General features: G+C 41.6%; 1 protein-coding gene, 1 non-coding gene and 1 pseudogene across 4 annotated transcripts in view; all 3 read right to left on the reverse strand.

The window, feature by feature from the left end:
- The window catches only part of UBTD2 (ubiquitin domain containing 2), an 82954-nt gene that overhangs the window by 34105 nt on the left and 28638 nt on the right, over positions 1 to 20211 (reverse strand). The gene's annotated exons all lie outside the window — the stretch shown is intronic.
- The window catches only part of LOC128930840 (Krueppel-like factor 3 pseudogene), a 30650-nt pseudogene continuing 10439 nt past the window's right edge, over positions 1 to 20211 (reverse strand). The window contains exon 1 of the transcript XR_013531983.1: positions 1 to 20211. This exon is cut by the window's right edge and continues 10439 nt beyond it. The product of XR_013531983.1 is annotated as a Krueppel-like factor 3 pseudogene (transcript).
- Positions 15922 to 16066, reverse strand: LOC118151935 (small nucleolar RNA SNORA57). Its single transcript, XR_004740327.1, has one exon. It is a non-coding gene; the product is annotated as a small nucleolar RNA SNORA57 (small nucleolar RNA).

Raw genomic sequence — 20211 nt, forward strand, 5'->3', positions numbered from 1 at the left:
TTCTTTTTTTTTTTTTTGAGACGGAGTTTTGTTCTTGTTGCCCAGGCTGGAGTGCAAGCCTCTGCCTCCTGAGTTCAAGCAATTCTCCTGCCTCAGCCTCCTGAGTATTACAGGCATGCACCACCACACTTGGCTAATTTTGTATTTTTAGTAGAGACGGTGTTTCTCCATGTTGGTCAGCCTGGTTGAACTCCCGACATCAGGTGATCTGCCCACCTCAGGCTCCCTAAGTGCTGGGATTACAGGTGTGAGCCACCGTGCCTGGCCATGTTCATGTCTTAGTGTTTTGTGGAGGGTAAAACTTGTGAGCAACAAAACTATTGAGCTGAGTTCATTTCTATGCCAAGTGTTGAAGGAACAGCTTGGCTCCTCCTGATTGCTTAGAGTAAAATGCAACAAGAGAGAGAGAAAGGCAGAATTGTTAAGGAAAAAGGAACCAGAACATAAAGATTTGGAAAATTCTCAGCCTGTTCATATTACAAAAAAATGAGAAAGTGTTTGGAAGAGTACACCCAGGGTGTGGCAGACCAACTGTTTGATAAGGTGATTAGTGTGAGTGTGAATCATGGATTTAATGAGCCACCACAGATGGAACATTGGAAATGTGAAGCGAAAGGGATGCAGATTGGTCAGAAATAAGACAGGTTGTCAGACTTCTTTTTTTTTTTTTTTTTTTTACAGAATAGGACCACGAGTAATATGGCTGAGAACGTGCACTATTTTTCAAGACATGAGAAGAATGACTCTGAAGGCAAATCAGAGATCAACAGGGTTGCCTCCTTGGTTTCAAAAAGGGAGACCATCATCTTGGGTTTCAGCATGAAGGAAACACTGATCCAGTTTCAAGGTTCTGTTTAGGCCCACACCTAATCTTTCTACATATTCTCATGCTCCTTGAATATTAAAGCTGATTGGGTGCATTCTATAGTCAGAATCCAACAACTGAATGGAGATATGAAAAAAATACCCTCACCTATGGGGTAGTACTTATTTTGAGCAAAAATCTATTAAGTCAGCAACAATATTTTAAAATAATGCTACATTTTATATGATAAATCAACTTACGGCAAAACTGTTTTTCCCTTTCCTCCCAGTTTTTAGTGTTAAAATGTCCTGGACATTTGGTGGAGGTCAGGATATTATAAGCCCACCAGAGTCTATCTCCCTCACTGATTATGCCCAAAAACTTGGGAAATGGAAGAAAATCTGTTTTGTAGTCTTTTAAGAGTTCCTAGCAATAGCGGTGGTAAGGTGGACACATAAAACTCAATAAGAAAATCTACTGTTTTAGACAAACTAAGAAAAAGGGTACTGTGGAATATGAGGAAAATTTTTTTTTCTCCCTCTGCATTTTACCACTTTATTATTGCCACTTTACCCCAAAGGCAGTTCCAGTTACATGGAACCACCTGGCAGCGATGGCAGTAGCAACTCCGAGAGGAGCCTGTCTTTCTAGTTGGTAATGGAGATCAGGGGGAAACTGCAGAGCAGAAACAGAAAGAATACCCTAAAATTCTGTGTTTGAACCGACCCAGGTTCCACATTTACCTCTAACCTGTGAATGCATGGAACAGTACCAAAACAATAAAGCCATAGTTCTCTGAGAAATAAATTCTGTTTAGGAGACCAAGGTGAGTAGATTGCTTAAGCTCAAGAGTTCAAGACCAGCCTGGGCAACATGGTGAAACCTTGTCTCTACTGAAAATACAAAAATCAGCCGTGTGTGTGGCCTATAATCCCAGTTACTTCGGTAGCTGAGGCAGCAGAATCTAAACACGGAGGCAGAGGTTGCAATGAGCAGAGATCACACCACTGCACTCCAGGCTGGGCGACACAGACACTGCCTCAAAAAAAAAAAAAATGAATTATGGGTGGGCGTGATTATGGCTGTAATCCCAGCACTTTGGAAGGCCGAGGGGGGTGGATCCCAAGGTCAGGAGTTCAAGACCAGCCTGGCCAAGATGATGAAACCCCATCTCTACTAAAGACACAAAAAATTGGCTGGGTGTAGTGGCGCATGACTGTAGTCCCAGCTGCTTGGGAGGCTGAGGCAGGAGAATCCCTTGAACCCAGGAGGTGGAGGTTGCAGTGAGTTGAGATTGCACCACTGCACTCCAGCCTGTGTGACAGAGCAAGACTCCATCTCAAAAAAAAGAAAGAAAAAGAAAAAGAAAAATTCTGATATAAATCACCACTCTAGCCCCACAGTAATCTAAGTGGTGCATGTGCTGTGCACAAAGCACAGCAAAGGCTTTGAAAACTGAACTGACATCACAACCACAAGCAACAAAAGGAGAGGCAGAATATGCCGACTAAACCTAGCAGGGTTGATTGCCTGCTAAAACAAAACAAAATCAAAGTTCTCCAGATTTTTATAAGGCAACAGATTCTCACATAATATTCAAAATGCCCAGGACATAATCCAAAATTACTCGACACACAAAGAGCCAGAAATATGTGACCAATTTTCAAAGGAAAAGACAATCAGCAAATGGAAAACCCTGAGATGATCCAGATGTTGAAACTGTCTAAGACTTTAAAGCAGTTATTATAACCATGTTCCATGGTGGGTTGGGAGAGGGAAGGGAACTCTTAAAACAAATGAACAGTGTTGTTAGCAGAGAAACAGAAACTCTAAACAAGAGCCAAATACAAATTTCAAAAATAAAAAATAGAAAATCTATTTTCTATTTCTCAATAAATAAATAAAAAATAGAAACATTTAAACAATCCAAATGAAGGCAGAAATCAGAAAGCAAAGGAACAAAAATGAGAGGTAATAAATAGAAAACAGGTAATACAATGTCAAACCTGAAACCAATAATCAGTCACTACATTAATATAAATAGTCTAAAATGAATTTTAAAAAGAAACACATTGTGAGATTGCAATTTTTTCCCCCCTAAGACGGAGTTCACTCTGTTGCCAAGGCTGCAGTGCAGTGGTGCAATCTTGGCTCACTGCACCCTCTGCCTCCCAGATTCAAGTGATTCTCCTGCCTCAGCCTCCCTCATAGCTGGGACTACAGGTGCATGCCACTATGCCTGGCTAACTTTTGCATTTTTAGTAGAGATGGGGTTTCACCATGTTGGCCACGTTGGTCTCGAACTCCTGACCTCAAGTGATCCGTCCACCTTGGACTCCGAGAGTGCAGGGATTACAGGTGTGAGCCACTGCGCCTGGCTGAGATTGCATTTTTAAAGATTCAACTACATGCTGTCTACAAGAAATTCCTGTAAATATGTTAACATAGAGAAGGCAGAAGTAAAAGGATGATAAATAGCATTATAGGATGATAAATAACATCATGCAAATGCTAATCAAAAGAAAGTTTAAGTGGCTATACTAGCATCAGACAAAGTAGACTTCAGAACCAAGAAACAGTTCTAGAGATAAACAACAGTAAGAGTCAATTCACCAAGATGACATGGCAACATTAGGTTATGTAACTAATAACAGGCATCAAGCAAAAACTGAGAGAATTACAGAAGAAACAGGTCAGGTGCAGCGGCTCACACCTGTAATCCTAGCACTTCGGGAGACCAAAATGGGAAGATCTCTTGAGCTCGGGAGGTCAAGGTAAAACTATGATCACACCACTGCACTCCAACCTGAGCAACACTTTCTCAAATAAACAAAAAACAATCACTACCACCAAAAACAAAACAAGAGGACTGCAGTGTCTATATTTGCAAACAATAAAATAGACTTTAAGACAAACATTTTCACTAAAGGTAACAAGGAACATTTTATAATTAAAGGGTCAATTCATCAGAAAGACATAGCAATTACACACAACAGAACCCCAGAATATATGAAGCAAGCACAGAACTGAAGGGAGATACAGTTCTACAGACAACACTTGGAAACTTCAATATCCTACTTTGAATAATGTATGAAACATCTAGAGAGAGCAGCGATAAGGAAACAGGAGACTTAAACACTATAAACCAACTAGACCTAACTGACATATAAAACATTCTACCCAAAAGGAGCAGAATACACATTCTTTTTTTTTTTTTTGAGATGGAGTTTCACTCTTGTTACCCAGGCTGGAGTGCAATGGCGCGATCTCGGCTCACTGCAACCTCCGCCTCCTGGGTTCAGGCAATTCTCCCACCTCAGCCTCCTGAGTAGCTGGGATTACAGGCACGCACCACCATGCCCAGCTAATTTTTTGTATTTTTTAGTAGAGACGGGGTTTCACCATGTTGACCAGAATGGTCTCGATCTCTTGACCTCGTGATCCACCCGCCTCGGCCTTCCAAAGTGCTGGGATTACAGGCTTGAGCCACCACGCCAGGCCCAGAACACACATTCTTAAAGGCACATGGATATTCTCTAAGATAGACTATATATTAAACCACAAAACAAGTCTCAATAAACTTTAAAAGATTGAAATCATACAAAGTTATCTTCTATGATTACATGAAATGAAGCTAGAAATCAATAACAGATGAAAAACTGGAAAATTCACAAATACATAAAAATTAATGCACTCATACAATGAATGGGTCAAACAGTAAATCACAAGGAAAATGAGAAAATACAATGAGATGAATAGAAGTGAATATACAACATACAAAAACTTACGAGATGCACCAAAAGCAGTGCTCAGATTTACAAATGTCACACATTAAAAGGGAAGAAAGATCTCAATGAATAACTTAACTTCATACCTCAAGGAACCAAAAAGAACAGACAAAACCCAAAGGTAAAAGAACATAAAGACTAGAGCAGAGGCTGGGTGGGATGGATCATGCTTATAATCTTAGCACTTTGGGACACCACAGCGGGTAGATCACGAAGTCAGGAGTTTGAGACCAGCCTGGCCAATATGGTGAGACCCTGTCTCTACTAAAAATACAAAAATTAGCTGGGTGTGGTGGTGTGTGCCTGTATACCCAGCTACTCGGGAAGCTGAGGCAGAATTGCTTGAACCGGGGAGGTGGAGGTTGCAGTGAGCAGAGATCACGCCACTGCACTCCAGCCCAGGGCAGGACTGGGCAACAGAGTGAGACGCCATCTCTAAAAACAAAACAAAACAAAAAATTAGCCAGGCCTAGTGGCGCTCACCTCTAATCCCAGATACTCGGATGGCTGAAACATGAGAATTGCTTAAACCTGGGAGGGGAAGGCTGCAGTGAGCTGAGATTACACCACTGTATACTAGCCTGGGTGACAAAGCAAGATCCTGTCTAAAGAAAAATAAAAATTAGTTGGGTGTTCTGCTATGTGCCTGTAATCGTAGATACTTGGATGACTGAGACCAGAAGATCACTTGAGGCTGGGAGGTGGGGCTGCAGTGAGCCATGACTGCACCATTGCACTCCAGCCTGGGTGACAGAGAGAGATCTTGTCTGGGAGAAAAAAAAAAAAAGATTAGAGCAGATATAAATAAAACAGAATAGAAAAACAACAGAGAATCAACAAAATCAAAAGGCCTTTAGCTAGATTAAGAAAGAGAGAGAGAAGGCACAAATAACTAAAATTAGAAATAAAAGCGGGGCTACTACCAATCTTACAGAAATACAATTAATAGCAGGGCCAGGTGTGGTGGTTCATGCCTGTAATCCCAGCACTTTGGAAGGCTGAGGCAGGCGGAACAGTTGGCAGTCAGGAGTTCGAGACCAGCCTGGCCAACATGGTGAAACCCTATCTCTACTAAAAATATAAAAAACTAGCTGGGCATGGTGGTGTGTACCTGTATTCCCAGCCACTCAGGAGGCTGAGGCAGGAGAACTGCTTGAACCCAGGAGGAGGAGGCTGCAGTGAGCCAAGATGGCACCACTGCACTCCAGCCTAGGTGAAAGAGACAGACTTCGTCACAAAAAAAAAAAAAAAAAAAAATAGCAATCCTCAAACTCTTCCAAAAAATAGAAGGAACACTTCCTAACTTATTCTATGAAGCCAACATTACCCAATACCAAAGCCAGACAAAGATACCACAAGAAAACTAGAGCGACAGCCTATAAGATATATGCAAAACCCATGCACAGTGGTATACACCCACAGCCCCAGACACATAGGAGGCTGAGATGGGAGGATCACTAGTTTCAGCCCAGCCTGGTCAAAACAGAATACGCAAAAATCCTCAGCAATTAATACCAGCAAACTAAATGCATAAATATTATACATCACAATCAAGTGAGATTTTTCTCAAGGCTGTAAGACTGTAAGAAGAATCTATGTTATATGTCACATTAATAGAATTAAGGGGAGGAACCCACATGATTATCTAAATTAATGCAGAAAAAAAATCGGACAAAAATTTTTTCATGACAAAAACACTCATAAAACTGGTATTAGAAGGAAACTTCCTCAACATAATAAATGGTCTTTATTGAAAACCTACATGTAATGTCATACTCAATGAAGACACTGAAAGGTTTCCCTTCTAATATTAGGAAGAAGACAGAGCTAAGAATTTCTTGTTATTGTTGTTTAAACAGAGAGAGAGACAGAGAAGAAAAGAGAGATCCTATAAGAAGGATTATAAAGAATATAATTAAAATGTATATTCTTTAGCTAGGATTACAGGCATGTGTCACCAAGACTGGTTAGTTTTTGTATTTTTTGTGCATATGGGTTACAAACCATGTTGCCCAGGCTGGTTTTGTCCTCAAGTGATCTGCCCATCTCAGCCTCCCAAAGTGCTGAGATTACAAGCCACCACTCTTGATCCAAAATGTATATTCTAAGTACCCGTATGCTTCATTGTATAATCAAGCAAAAGAAAAAAAAAAAGTTACTATTATTTGAGAACTCAAAACATTTAAGACATGTTAGAACTACATAATATACAAAAACATCATTTAAATATATCTCATCAATATAGAAATGCACTATCTACAATGCAAATAACTAGCTTCATCTCAAAGCAGGAGTTCTGAGACATTCAAAATCTTAGCGTATAGTTTGTCACTGTGCATGACAGTATAACCATAAAGTAATGAGACTGTATACCAAATACTACATCTAAAACTAATTATGAATAATCACAATATATTTATACAGATATATCCTAAGTTATATATGTATACAGATATAGCCTGAGTAGTTAAAGGTTGATGAGGCATCCTAAGTCCAAGGAATAAACATAAGTATGTTAACATTTCACACAAATAAAAAACAAAATCAACAAGAAGGAGAAACTAAAATGGAATACAAATAGAAATAAATGAACTTAACCATTTCAAATGAATAATATAACTACACTAAAAGATATGAACCTAATTCAAATTTTCAACAGTTATTTTACTTTCAGTCCAAGGAAAAAAACTACAAACAAAGATTGAACTCTATACAGTTTTGTTTTTCACAATGATACGAATTAGTACCAAAACTGTGTGTATTCTTGGATTAAACATCTAAGTAAATGTATTGTGGAAATCAGGAGCCAGGTTTTTACTAGAGAGGGGAGTTATAAATATGGATAAAAGAACGCTAGAATGAACCATATAGTGTTAAGCTGTAATTAGATGTATTAGTATGAAATTCACTGTGGTTTCTGTTGTTATTCTTTGAGACAGAGTCTTGCTCTGTTGCCCAAGAGTGTTGTGGCACAATCTTGGCTCACTGCAACCTCCACCTCCTGGGTTCAAGCGATTCTCCTGCCTCAGCCTCCCAAGTACCTAGGATTACAGAAACACATCACCATGTCCAGTGAATTTTCATATTTTTAGTAGAGACAGGGTTTCACCATGTTGGCCAGGCTGGTCTCCAACTCTCACCTCTGGTGATGTGCCCACCTCGGCCTCCCAAAGTGTTGGGATTAAAGGCATGAGCCATCACGCCTGGCCAAAATCCAGTTTTTAACATATAAAAATATGTGGATATACATTATATGTGTGTGCATGCAGGTCCTAGCTCTTACAACTGAGAGAACCTAGAGGCAATGACAGTCCAGTAGTACTGAGCACATCACCTAGAGTCTAGATCATGGCTTTTAAATATTTTTCTCCATTAAAAGGAACCAAGCATCCCTGGATGAGTTCAGGGCATGGACAAGTAAAATATTAGATGAGTCTTGGACATTTGTTATGACAGAAAGTAAATGCTCAAATAATAAAGGCATGTCCAAATATTAAAGGACCCAACCTGGAGGAGCTCAGACTGACTAATGTCGTACAATCTGAGCATCAAAAGACATAACAATATACTTAACAGATTATAACCTATTTAATAAAAAAGAAAATCCTGAGTCCGTATCAATTATCAGTAAGTAAACGAATGAGGGAGATTAGAGAGGTCTTCCTTACATTAAAATGCCAATTAATAATTCTAGAAGAAATGATGGAATTAGGAAGTAAACATTGAACAACCATTATAACAACTGTTTCTTTTTTTTTTTGAGACGGAGTTTCACTCTTGTTACCCAGTTGCTGGAGTGCAATGGCACAATCTCGGCTCACTGCAACCTCCGTCTCCTGGGTTCAAGCAATTCTCCTGCCTCAGCCTCCCGAGTAGCTGGGACTACAGGCATGTGCCACCATGCCCAGTTAATTTTTGTATTTTTAGTAGAGACGGGGTTTCACCATGTTGACCAGGATGGTCTTGATCTCTTGACCTTGTGATCCACCCGTCTTGGCCTCCCAAAGTGCTGGGATTATAGGCGTGAGCCACCGGGCCCGGCCCTATTAACAACTGTTTCATACACCATCAATGGATGCTAAAACTACTGTCTGTTTTCTAAGAAACAAAATATTTACATAGATTCAAATCTTCCTATAAAACACTTATCATTTGCATTAGGAAAAAACAGTTAAATTTACAGTGAAGAGAGTAGGGGCGCGGTAGGAACAACTCAGGATTGCAGCTCGCAGTGAAGGCACAGAGGGTGAGTCCTAGCCACATTTCCAGACGGATCTTTGTTGCCCACAGAAGGGGGAAATTCCCAGGAGTAGGAGAGACACAGGACGCCAGCACAGCCCTCTCAGCTTGCACTGCCGTTTCGGCCAGCGCCACTGCAGCGCAGCGGCACCCCGCACAAAACACGCCGGTCTGGGTGCCCTGTTAAACTGAAAATCTGAGATTTGGGAGGGCAGATTAGCATATTCATCTGATTAAATGGGACTCGGACAGAGAGCCAGACCAGGAGATTCCTGGGAAGTGACATTTGAGCCGGTGCAGTGGGTCGCTGCCGGGGAAATTGCACACATCCCGGTGCCCTTTGAGCAGGCGACTAAAACACCTGGGAGAGAGTCAACCGCTCAACTTAAAAAAAAAGAGAGAGAAAGGGCTCTGTGGCAGGGAGCCAGGTGATCAGGCTCGGCGGGTCCCACCCCCACAGGGACAAACAAAATGGCGATTCGAAACACTCGGGGTTGAGAGTTTCAACGTGGGCACAGCTGAATCCAGGATGGTGCAGCTTGGTAGGGGAGGGGCGTCCACCACTACCGCGCCTACTGAGGTACACTCCCACTGCTGACGCAGCCTGCCGTTGCCGAGGCAATCCACCATAACAGAGAGACTCCGCCAACAGGGAGGAGCCTACGACAGCAGGGTGGAGCCCACAGGCAACAGGCCGGAGCCCACAGAAACAGGGTGAAGCCCACGACAGTATGGTGGAGTGCACGGCAGCAGGGCAGAGCCCACAGCAGCAGGGCAAAGCCCATGGCAACAGGGCGGACCCCGCAGTAGAAGGGCGGAGCCTTGGCAGGAAAATAGGGACTACACTGCCTCCTAGCTGGGCAGGACAGTGCAACAGATACTCATAAAGAAAGCTCTAACTCCCCAAGACAGAGCATCTGAAGAAAAAAAGGGGATTTATAAGTTCTGCTGCAGCAGACATAAACGCACCTGCCTAACAGCCCTGAATGAACAACGGAGCTCACAGCTCAGTACTTGAGCTCCTATAAAGTACAGTCCATCTCCTCAAGCAGCTCCCTGACCCCTGTATATCCAAAGAGTCACCTCAAAAAGGACTGATCAGACTGACATTTGGCGGACATCATTCTGGGACGAAGACAGCAGAAGAAGAAACTGGTAGCATCCCTCACTGTTCTGCAGCTGCTACAGGTGTACCCCAGACAAGCAGGGCCTGGAGTGGACCTCAGCAGTTGTACAGCAGAGGAGCTAGACTGTTAGAAGGAAAACTAAGCAAGAGAAATACTTCATCATCAACAACCTGGGCGTCCACTCAGAGACCCAATCAAAAAGTCAGCAACTACTCAGACAACAGGTTGATAAATCCACAAAGATGGGAAGAAACCAGTGCAAAAAGGAGGAAAACACCAGAAACCAAAACACCTCTCCTCCTACAAAGGACCAAAACTCCTCACCAACAAGGGAACAAAGCTGGAAGGAGAATCAGTGTGACGAAATGACGGAATCAGACTTCAGAAGGTGGATAATGAGAAACTTCCGTGAGCTAAAAGAACATGTTCTAAATCAATGCAAAGAAACAAAGAACCTTGAAAAAAGATTTGAAAAAAGATTCAAGGAAATGATAACAAGAATGGACAACTTAGAGAGGAATATGAATGAACTGAAGGAGCTGAAAAATACAACACGAGAACTTCGTGAAGCATGCACAAGTTTCAACAGCCGAATTGACCAAGCAGAAGAAAGAATATCAGAAGTCGAAGATCAACTCAATGAAATAAAACGAGAAACCAAGATTAGAGAAAAAAAGCGCAAAAAAAAAAATGAACAAAGTCTCCAAGAAATGTGGGACTATGTGAAGAGACCTAACCTACGTTTGATAGGTGTATCAGAATGTGACGAAGAGAATGAATCCAAGCTGGAAAATACTCTTCAGGATATTATCCGGGAAAATTTCCCCAACCTAGCAAGGCAGGCCAATATTCAAGTGCAGGAAATACAGAGAACACCACAAAGATATTCTGCAAGAAGAGCAACCCCAAGGCACATAATTGCCAGATTCACCAGGGTTGAAATGAAGGAGAAAATACTAAGGGCAGCCAGAGAGAAAGGTCGGGTCACCCACAAAGGGAAGCCCATCAGACTCACAGCAGGTCTCTCAGCAGAAACTCTACAAGCCAGAAGAGAGTGGGGGCCAATATTCAACATCCTTAAAGAAAAGAACTTTCAACCCAGAATTCACATCCAGCCAAACTGAGCTTCATAAGTGAAGGAAAAATAAAATCCTTTGCAAACAAGCAAGTACTCAGAGATTTTGTCACCACCAGGCCTGCTTTACAAGAGGTCCTGAAAGAGGCACTATACATAGAAAGGAACAACCAGTACCAGCCATTCTAAAAACATAACAAATGATAAAGGGCATTAACAAAATGAAGAATCTTCATCAACTAACGGGCAAAATGGCCAGCTAGCATGAAAACGGCAGTATCAAATTCACACATAACAATATTAACCCTAAATGTAAATGGGCTAAATGCACCAATCAAAAGACACAGACTGACAAATTGGATAAAAAACCAAAATCCATCGATGTGCTGTATCCAGGAAACCCATCTCACATGCAAGGATACACAAAGGCTCAAAATAAAGGGATGGAGGATGATTTACCAAGCAAATGGAGAGCAAAAAAAAGCAGGAGTTGCAATTCTCGTCTCCGATAAAATAGACTTTAAAGCAACAAAGATCAAAAGAGACAAAGAAGGTCATTACATCATGGTAAAAGGATCGATACAAGAAGAGCTAATGCTCCTAAATATATATGGACCCAATACAGGAGCACCAAGATATATAAGGCAAGTTCTTAATGACTTACAAAGAGACTTAGACTCCCACACAATAATAGTGGGAGACTTTAACACTCCACTGTCAATATTAGACAGATAAACCAGACAGAAAATTAACAAGGATATCCAGGACTTGAACTCAGACCTGGAACAAGCAAACCTGATAGACATTTACAGAACTCTCCACCCCAAATCCAAAGAATATACATACTTCTCAGCACCACATCACACCTACTCTAAACTTGACCACATAATTGGAAGTAAAGCACTCCTCAGCAAATGCAAAACAACTGAAATCATAACAAACAGTCTCTCAGACCATAGTGCAATCAAGTTAGAACTCAGAATTCAGAAACTAACTCAGAACCGCACAGCTTCATGGAAACTGAACAACTGGCTCTTGAATGTTGACTGGATAAACAATGAAATGAAGGCAGAAATAAAGTTCTTCGAAACCAACGAGAACGAAGACAAAACATACCAGAATCTCTGGGACACATTTAAAGCAGTCTCCAGAGGAAAATATATAGCAATAAATGCCCACACGAGAAGAGCGGAGAGATCCAAAATTGACATTCTATCATCAAAATTGAAAGAGCTGGAGGAGCAAGATCAAAAAAACTCAAAACCTAGCAGAAGACAAGAAATAACTAAGATCAGAGCAGAACTGAAGGAGATAGAGACACAAAAAACTCTTCAAAAAAATCAATAAATCCAAGAGCTGGTTTTTTGAAAAGATCAACAAAATAGACCACTAGCCAGACTGATAAAAAAGAAAAGAGAGAACAACCAAATAGATATAAAAAATGATAAAGGGGAAATCATCACACATTCCACAGAAATTCAAACCATCATCAGAGAATACTACAAACAACTCTATGCACATAAACTAGTAAACCTGGAAGAAATGGATAAATTCCTGGACACCTGTGTCCTTCCAAGCCTAAACCAGGAGGAAGCTGAAACTATGAATAGACCAATAACAAGATCTGAAGTCAAGGTAGCAATTAAGAGCCTACCACACAAAAAAAGCCCAGGTCCAGATGGGTTCACAGCCAAATTCTACCAGACACACAAAGAAGAGCTGATACCATTCCTTCTGAAACTATTCCAAATAATCCAAAAAGAGGGAATCCTTCCCAAATCATTTTATGAGAGCAACATCATCCTGATACCAAAACCCAGCAGAGACTCAACAAGAAAAGAAAACTTCAGGCCAATATCCATGATGAACATAGATGCAAAAATCTTCAATAAAATACTGGCAAACCGACTGCAACAGCACATCAAGAAACTTATCCATCATGATCAAGTAGGATTCATCCTGGGGATGCAAGGCTGGTTCAACATACGCAAGTCTATAAACGTAATTCACCACATAAACAGAACCAAAAACAAAAACCACATGATTATCTCAATTGACGCAGAGAAGGCATTTAACAAAATTCAACAGCCCTTTATGCTAAAAACCCTCAATAAACTCGGTATCGATGGAACGTATCTCAAAGTAATAAATGCTATTTATGACAAACCAACAGCCAATATCATACTTAATGGGCAAAAACTGGAAGTATTCCCTTTGAAATCCGGCACTAGACAAGGATGCCCTCTCTCACCACTCCTATTCAATATAGTACTGGAAGTTCAGCCAGAGCAATCAGGCAAGAAAAAGAAATAAAGGGGATTCAAATAGGAAAGGAGGAAGCCAAATTGTCTCTATTTGCAGATGACATGATAGTATACCTAGAAGACCCCATCGCCTCAGCCCAAAAACTCCTGAAATTGATAAGCAACTTCAGCAAAGTCTCAGGATATAAAATCAATGTGCAAAAATCACAAGCATTCCTATACACCAACAACAGACTTAAAGAGAGCCAAATCAAGAATGAACTGCCATTCACAATTGCTACAAAAAGAATAAAACACCTAGGAATACAACTCACAAGGAACGTAAGGGACCTCTTCAAGGAAAACTACAAACCACTGCTCAACGAAATAAGAGAGGACACAAACAGATGGAGAAACATTCCATGTTCATGGTTACAAAGAATCAGTATCGTGAAAATGGCCATATTGCCCAAAGTAATTTACAGAATCAACGCTATCCCCATTAAGCTACCATTGACTTTCTTCACAGAACTGGAAAAAACCACCATGAACTTCATATGGAACCAAAAGAGAGCCTGCATAGCCTAGTCAATTCTAAGCAAAAAGAACACAGCGGGAGGCATCACACTACCGGACTTCAAACTATACTACAAGGCTACAGTAATCAAAACAGCATGGTACTGGTACCAAAACAGAGATATAGACCAATGGACCAGAACAAAGGCATCGAAGGCAAGACAACATATCTACAACCATACAATCTTTGATAAACCTGACAAAAACAAGCAATGGAAAAAGGATCCCCTGTTTAATAAATGGTGTTGGGAAAACTGGCTAGCCATGTGCAGAAAGCAGAAACTGGACCCCTTCCTGACACCTTACACCAAAATTAACTCCAGATGGATTAAAGACTTAAACATAAGACCTGGCACCATAAAAACCCTAGAAGAAAATCTAGGCAAAACCATTCAGGACATAGGAGTAGGCAAGGACTTCATGACCAAAACACCAAAAGCATTGGCAGCAAAAGCCAAAATAGACAAATGGGACCTAATCAAACTCCACAGCTTCTGCACAGCTAAAGAAACAGTCACTAGAGTGAATGGGCAACCAACAGAATGGGAAAAAAATTTTTGTAGTTTACCCATCTGACAAAGGGCTGATATCCAAAATTTACAAAGAACTCAAACAGATTTACAGGAAAAAACAAACAAGCTCATTCAAAAATGGGCAAAGGATATGAACAGACACTTTACACAAGAAGACATACATGAGGCCAACAAACATATGAAAAAATGCTCATCATCACTGGTCATTAGAGAGATGCAAATCAAAACCACACTGAGATACCATCTCACACCAGTTAGAATGGCGATCATTAAAAATTCTGGAGACAACAGATGCTGGAGAGGATGTGGAGAAAAAGCAACACTTTTACACTGTTGGTGGGAGTGTAAATTAGTTCAACCATTGTGGAAGACAGTGTGGCGATTCCTCAAGGCCTTAGAAATAGAAATTCTGTTTGACCCAGCTATCCCATTACTGGGTATATATCCAAAGGACTATAAATCGTTCTTTTTTTTTTTTTTTTTTTTGAGATGGAGTTTTGCTCGTTACCCAGGCTTGAGTGCAATGGCGCGATCTCGGCTCACCACAACCTCCGCCTCCTGGGTTCAGGCAATTCTCCTGCCTCAGCCTCCTGAGTAGCTGGGATTACAGGCATGCACCACCATGCCCAGTTAATTTTTTGTATTTTTAGTAGAGACAGGGTTTCACCAAATTGACCAGGATGGTCTCAATCTCTTGACCTCGTGATCCACCCACCTCGGCCTCCCAAAGTGCTGGGATTACAGGCGTGAGCCACCGCGCCCGGCCCCAAATCGTTCTACTATAAGGACACATGCACACGAATGTTCATTGCAGCACTGTTTACAATAGCAAAGACCTGGAACCAACCCAAATGCCCAATGATGATAGACTGGACTGGGAAAATGCGGCTCATATACACCATGGAGTATTATGCAGCAATCAAAAATGATGAGTTCGTGTCCTTTGTAGGGACATGGATGAATCTGGAGAACATCATTCTCAGCAAACTGACACAAGAACAGAAAATAAAATACCACATATTCTCACTCATAGGTGGGTGAGGAAAAATGAGAACACATGGACACAGGGAAGGCGGTACTACACACTGGGGTCTATTTGGGGGAATAGGGGAGGGACAGTGGGGGGGGAGATGGGGAGGGGTAGCCTGGGGAGAAATGCCAAATGTGGGTGAAGGGGAGAAAGGCAGCAAAACACACTGCCGTATGTGTACCTATGCAACTATCTTGCACGTTCTGCACATGTACCCCAAAACCTAAAATGAAATTTAAAAAAAATTTACAGTGAAGAAACTTGAGTGTCATCCTAATAGTATAACAGGGATTCAAACCAAGACTGACTCCAAAGTTCATGTTCTTAACCAGTAGGACTATTCTACTCCTTACTTTAGGAGTTACTTGAATAAATGTTCACCACGGATCTGGATTTTTACCAACCCTCCCAAAGTGAACTATATTATCCACCCATCTAAGAGGTCTTAAGGCTCTTAAGATTTCAAAGATGTGAATAAACCCATGCTTAGGTTGGCCTTTTTTTCCCGTGTCCTGGTGCTTGATGATAAAACTGGCAGACAGGAAGCCATTGGCATCAAAGACATGATGCCCAGGGGACTAGAGCTCTTTCCCTCCGCCTCCAGACATAACAGGGAACGTACATACCTGGTACCTGACAAGAAAGGGAGTGGCATTGATCTTTAGTGACCAAACAACAAAATAATTCCTAGGCAGCATACATCAATTACCAAAAGCATATTGCTGCCTGTCCTGAGACCACTGCCAAAGGAAGGGCTGTTTCCTAAGAAATATACTAGGAGTCCAAAAGACTCTTTCTTCAAGGAAGTCTCCCTCTTCAATCTGAAAAGTTTCCTGGGCTTGAGCAATTCTAATGTTAAGAGCCTGGCAAAAATATGTATAAACATACTTTACTTGAAGTTGTACTCATTTGTTAAGTCCTTCTCCTTTAATTCGTTTCTGAGGTCAAAGCCCTCTTGCTTTTAAGAATGGACAAGAATCAAAAAGTAGGTTCAACAGAATGATAAAACATATTGGTATTTTGGCTTGTGCAACATTTTGCTAAGAAATCCATAAAGCAGAACTGGGACTAAAATGTCCAATTTTATCCAGTTATAAAGAAAAAGATATTTTGATGAAAACAAAGAGAAAAACTACTAGAAACTGTATTCTCTTGGGGTTAGATTCATAAGTAAAGAGAAATATCTTAGATGTCACTTAATCCTTTTTGGTTTCGTTTTTCGAGATAAGGTCTCATTCTATCAGCCAGGCTGGAATGCAGTGGCACCATCACAGCTCAGTGCAGCCTCAAACTCCTGGGCTAAAGTGACCCTCCTGTCTCAGGATCCCAAAGTGCTGTAATTACAAGCATGAGCCACTGTGCCTGGCCATTTACTCTTTTTAAATTTTATCTAAGACTACCATCATTACAAAATTCTAAGCTTTATTTTTAGCTTACTTAAGTGCAATGTTCAGAAACAGTAAGAAATACAATACTCTTGCAAACTACACTCAGAAAAGCTTTGAGAAACTTGCTTATTATTAGCTGGGTATTCCTTTTGCTCTCTATGCTGTATTTCCTCAAATTAAGTCCTGAGATATAAATCTCTCAAATCATTGTCAATATCAACCCTATGAATTCTTAACATTTTAATTTGTATTTCTAATACATTTACTCTAACATTCTTTTGAGGAATACGGGGAGAACTGACAATTGGTTATGTTAGTTTACATGCTCCCTTGTTCTTATCACATTATTGTACATAAGAAGTGTTTGCTTAGCATCCCTGGCGGGGTAAGTATTCACATTCTTCAGGTCTGACCCGTGGTAAGGAGAGGGAGGATTAGAGAACATCTACTACTGACCATATGGAAGTTTGGATGATATAAATTCAGAGATTCAGACCAGCTGAATCAAATTAAAACATACATGTAAAAAATCTGTTAGATAAAGAGAGGCAGGAGAGAGAGCCAGGTGAGTGGGGAGTCACACTGAGCAGGACACAAAGGCATTCAGACTAGCATGTGATGTTTCCTATGGAGGGCAAGATGTTCAGATGGGAGAAGCTGTGGTCACAGTCCGGGAACTGGAAAGTTTTGATTCCAGTATGTTTTCAGAAATGTCTTGTTAATTCATCAGGCCAAGCAAACTTCCATGTGCATCCTTCCCATGTACATTTGTAGGGTTTTTCTCCTGTGTGTATTCTTCTGTGAGCTTTCAAGTGGGAGCTTTTAGTGTACACTTGGTTGCATCCATCATAATCACATCTGTGTATCCTCCGATTCCTTTGAGTATCCAGGGATTCCACAGGTAAAGGTCTCTTCCTAGGCTGCATGATGACCAAAAGGTGATTCTCTTGTAACAACGCTTACGGGGGAGATAAGTTCATTAAGTGGGGTGACACTTCTTCAGGATAATAATCTGTCTTCTGTGGTTAAATCCTAGGTTCTATTTTTTTTCTGTGACAGAGGATTCTCATTTGATTCAATTACTGGTACTTGCATGTTACTATTGGAATTTCCATCCCCTCCAACAAGGAGACCATAAAAGGCTGCTGAAGGTGACTCACGTACATAAAGGGGACGGGCTGCACCACCACAGGCTAGATGACAGGAATATCCCCGGGCTCCATATTCCATGCCGTGAGAGGGCAGCTGCCATCACTAGCGGCATGGACAGTGGCATGCCGAAGGGCTGCATGCCTGGAGAAGATGGTATTTTTCATCGATGGGCTGGAAGAAGGCATGCTCAACCCAGGCAAGGCCCCTGGTGTGAGGACAGAACTTCAAGAGGAGGGCAAATTCCCAGCCAAGGCAGGTGAACTCTGCTCGTTCACAGTTAGGTCTACCAGCTCTATCTGTATTCTGTGCAACAGGCCTGCTGGGGTCTAAAGTAACTTACCTGGCAATGGTATGGAGTAGATGACCCCATACTTGCTGAGCTTCACAGATTCCATGTGATGGGTATGACACTAAGACAGGGTCCATGGCCTCTTGTGTGACAGGAACTGGGTCAAACATGAGCATTCTTTTAAACTTTCTAGGGTACTCTGGTGTTTGGCTTTTTGAGGCGCGGCACAGGGAACCGCTAGTAAGAAATAAAGGCCTGGATCCGGGTTGCCTGGAGCCCCCCAAGCACAGTAATGTCAGGGCTCCAATCCAGGTGGTGCTGGTGGCAGCAGCTGCAGGTTACAGAGTCAGGGATGGGAGCGCATGCTCTGGGTGCGCGGGGCATCTCGGCAGGTGCTCTTGCTACCCTCAGTCTCCCCTATGGCTCCTGGCACCTACTCTAGGCAGTCACGTGACACCGGCGCCCTCGCTCTGTGAGCCTCCCAGGGCTGGCAGGGTAAGTAGAGGCTGGGATCGGGGTGGGAGGGTCAGGGCTGAATTCTTAACTTTTAAGACAGTAAGGTCAAAAAATATTGACAATCCATCCTATAATGAAAAACTAACAATGACATTCCAGTTACACTTCCAAACTGGAAAATCAGTAAAGCCAAACTATTTAAAGTCATTGCTGCAACAACCTTAATAAACTTTACATTTCTCTGAACACGCACTCCCAACACTGCCACCCTCCCCCAACACACACACCTTGAGTCTGAAAGGATATACACAAAAATGTTATGTTAAGTGGTAGGATAAATGTGGTTTATTTTTGCTTACACTTTTTTTTTTTTTGGAGACAGGATCTTGCTCTGTTGCCTAGGCTGGAGTTTAGTGGCGCCATCAGGGCTCACTGAAGTCTCAAGTAATACTCCTGTCTTAGTCTCCCAAGTAGCTGGGACTCCAGGTGCATGCCAACATGCCCAGCTGTTTTTTTTTTTTAGTAGAGATGTAGTTTTGCTACGTTGTCTGGGCTGGTAATTATACATTTTGGTATTTTTCTGATTCTTTTCACAAAAAGTCTCCAAAAACAGCTGGGTGCAGTGGCTCATGCCTATAATCCCAGCACTTTGAGAGGCCAAGGAGGGCACATCTCCTGGGGTCAGGAGTTCAAGACCAGCCCAGCCAAGATGGTAAAACCCCATTTCTACTAAAAATAAAAAATTAGCTGGGCATGTTGGCAGGCACCTGTAATCCCAGCTACTTGGAAGGCTGAGGCAGGAGAACCCAGGAGGTGGAGGTTGCAGCAAGCCGAGATCACACCACTGTATTCCAGTCTGGGTGACAAGAGCGAGACTCCATCTCAAAAAAAGAAAAAACGTTTATAAAAGCTCTAAAAATGATTATAACTTTTTTCCTTTTTGATGAATTCTTTTTTTCCCCCTTCTACTTCCAACATTTTTTAGGTTCAGAGGTATATGTGCGGGTTTGTTAAACGGGTATTTATTGCATGTCACTGGGGTTTGGAGTACAAATTATTATGTCACCCAGGTAGCAGGCACAGTACCTGATAAAAGTTTTATGATCCTCACCCTCCTCCCATCCTCCACCCTCAAGGCAGCCACAGTGACGACTGTTTCCTTATATCCACGTGTATTCAATGTTTAGCTCCCACTTATTAGTGAGAACATCAGCATTTGGTTTTGTTTTTCTGTTAATTCACTTAGAATAACGGTCTCTAGCTGCATCCATGTTGCTGCAAAGGACATGACTTCCTTCTTTTTATAGCTGTGTAATAATCCATGGTGTATCCATACCACATTTCCTTTATCCAGTCCATTGATGATGGCCATCTACATTGATTCTGTGTCTCTGCTATTGGGAATGATGTTATGATAAACAAAAACGTGTGAGTCTTCATGGAAGAACGATTTATATTCCTTTGGGTATGTATCCAGTAATGGGATTCCTGGGTTGAATGGTAGTTCTGT

The sequence above is a fragment of the Callithrix jacchus genome, chromosome 2, assembly GCF_049354715.1.
Source record: "Callithrix jacchus isolate 240 chromosome 2, calJac240_pri, whole genome shotgun sequence".
Classification (NCBI taxonomy): domain Eukaryota; kingdom Metazoa; phylum Chordata; class Mammalia; order Primates; family Cebidae; genus Callithrix; species Callithrix jacchus.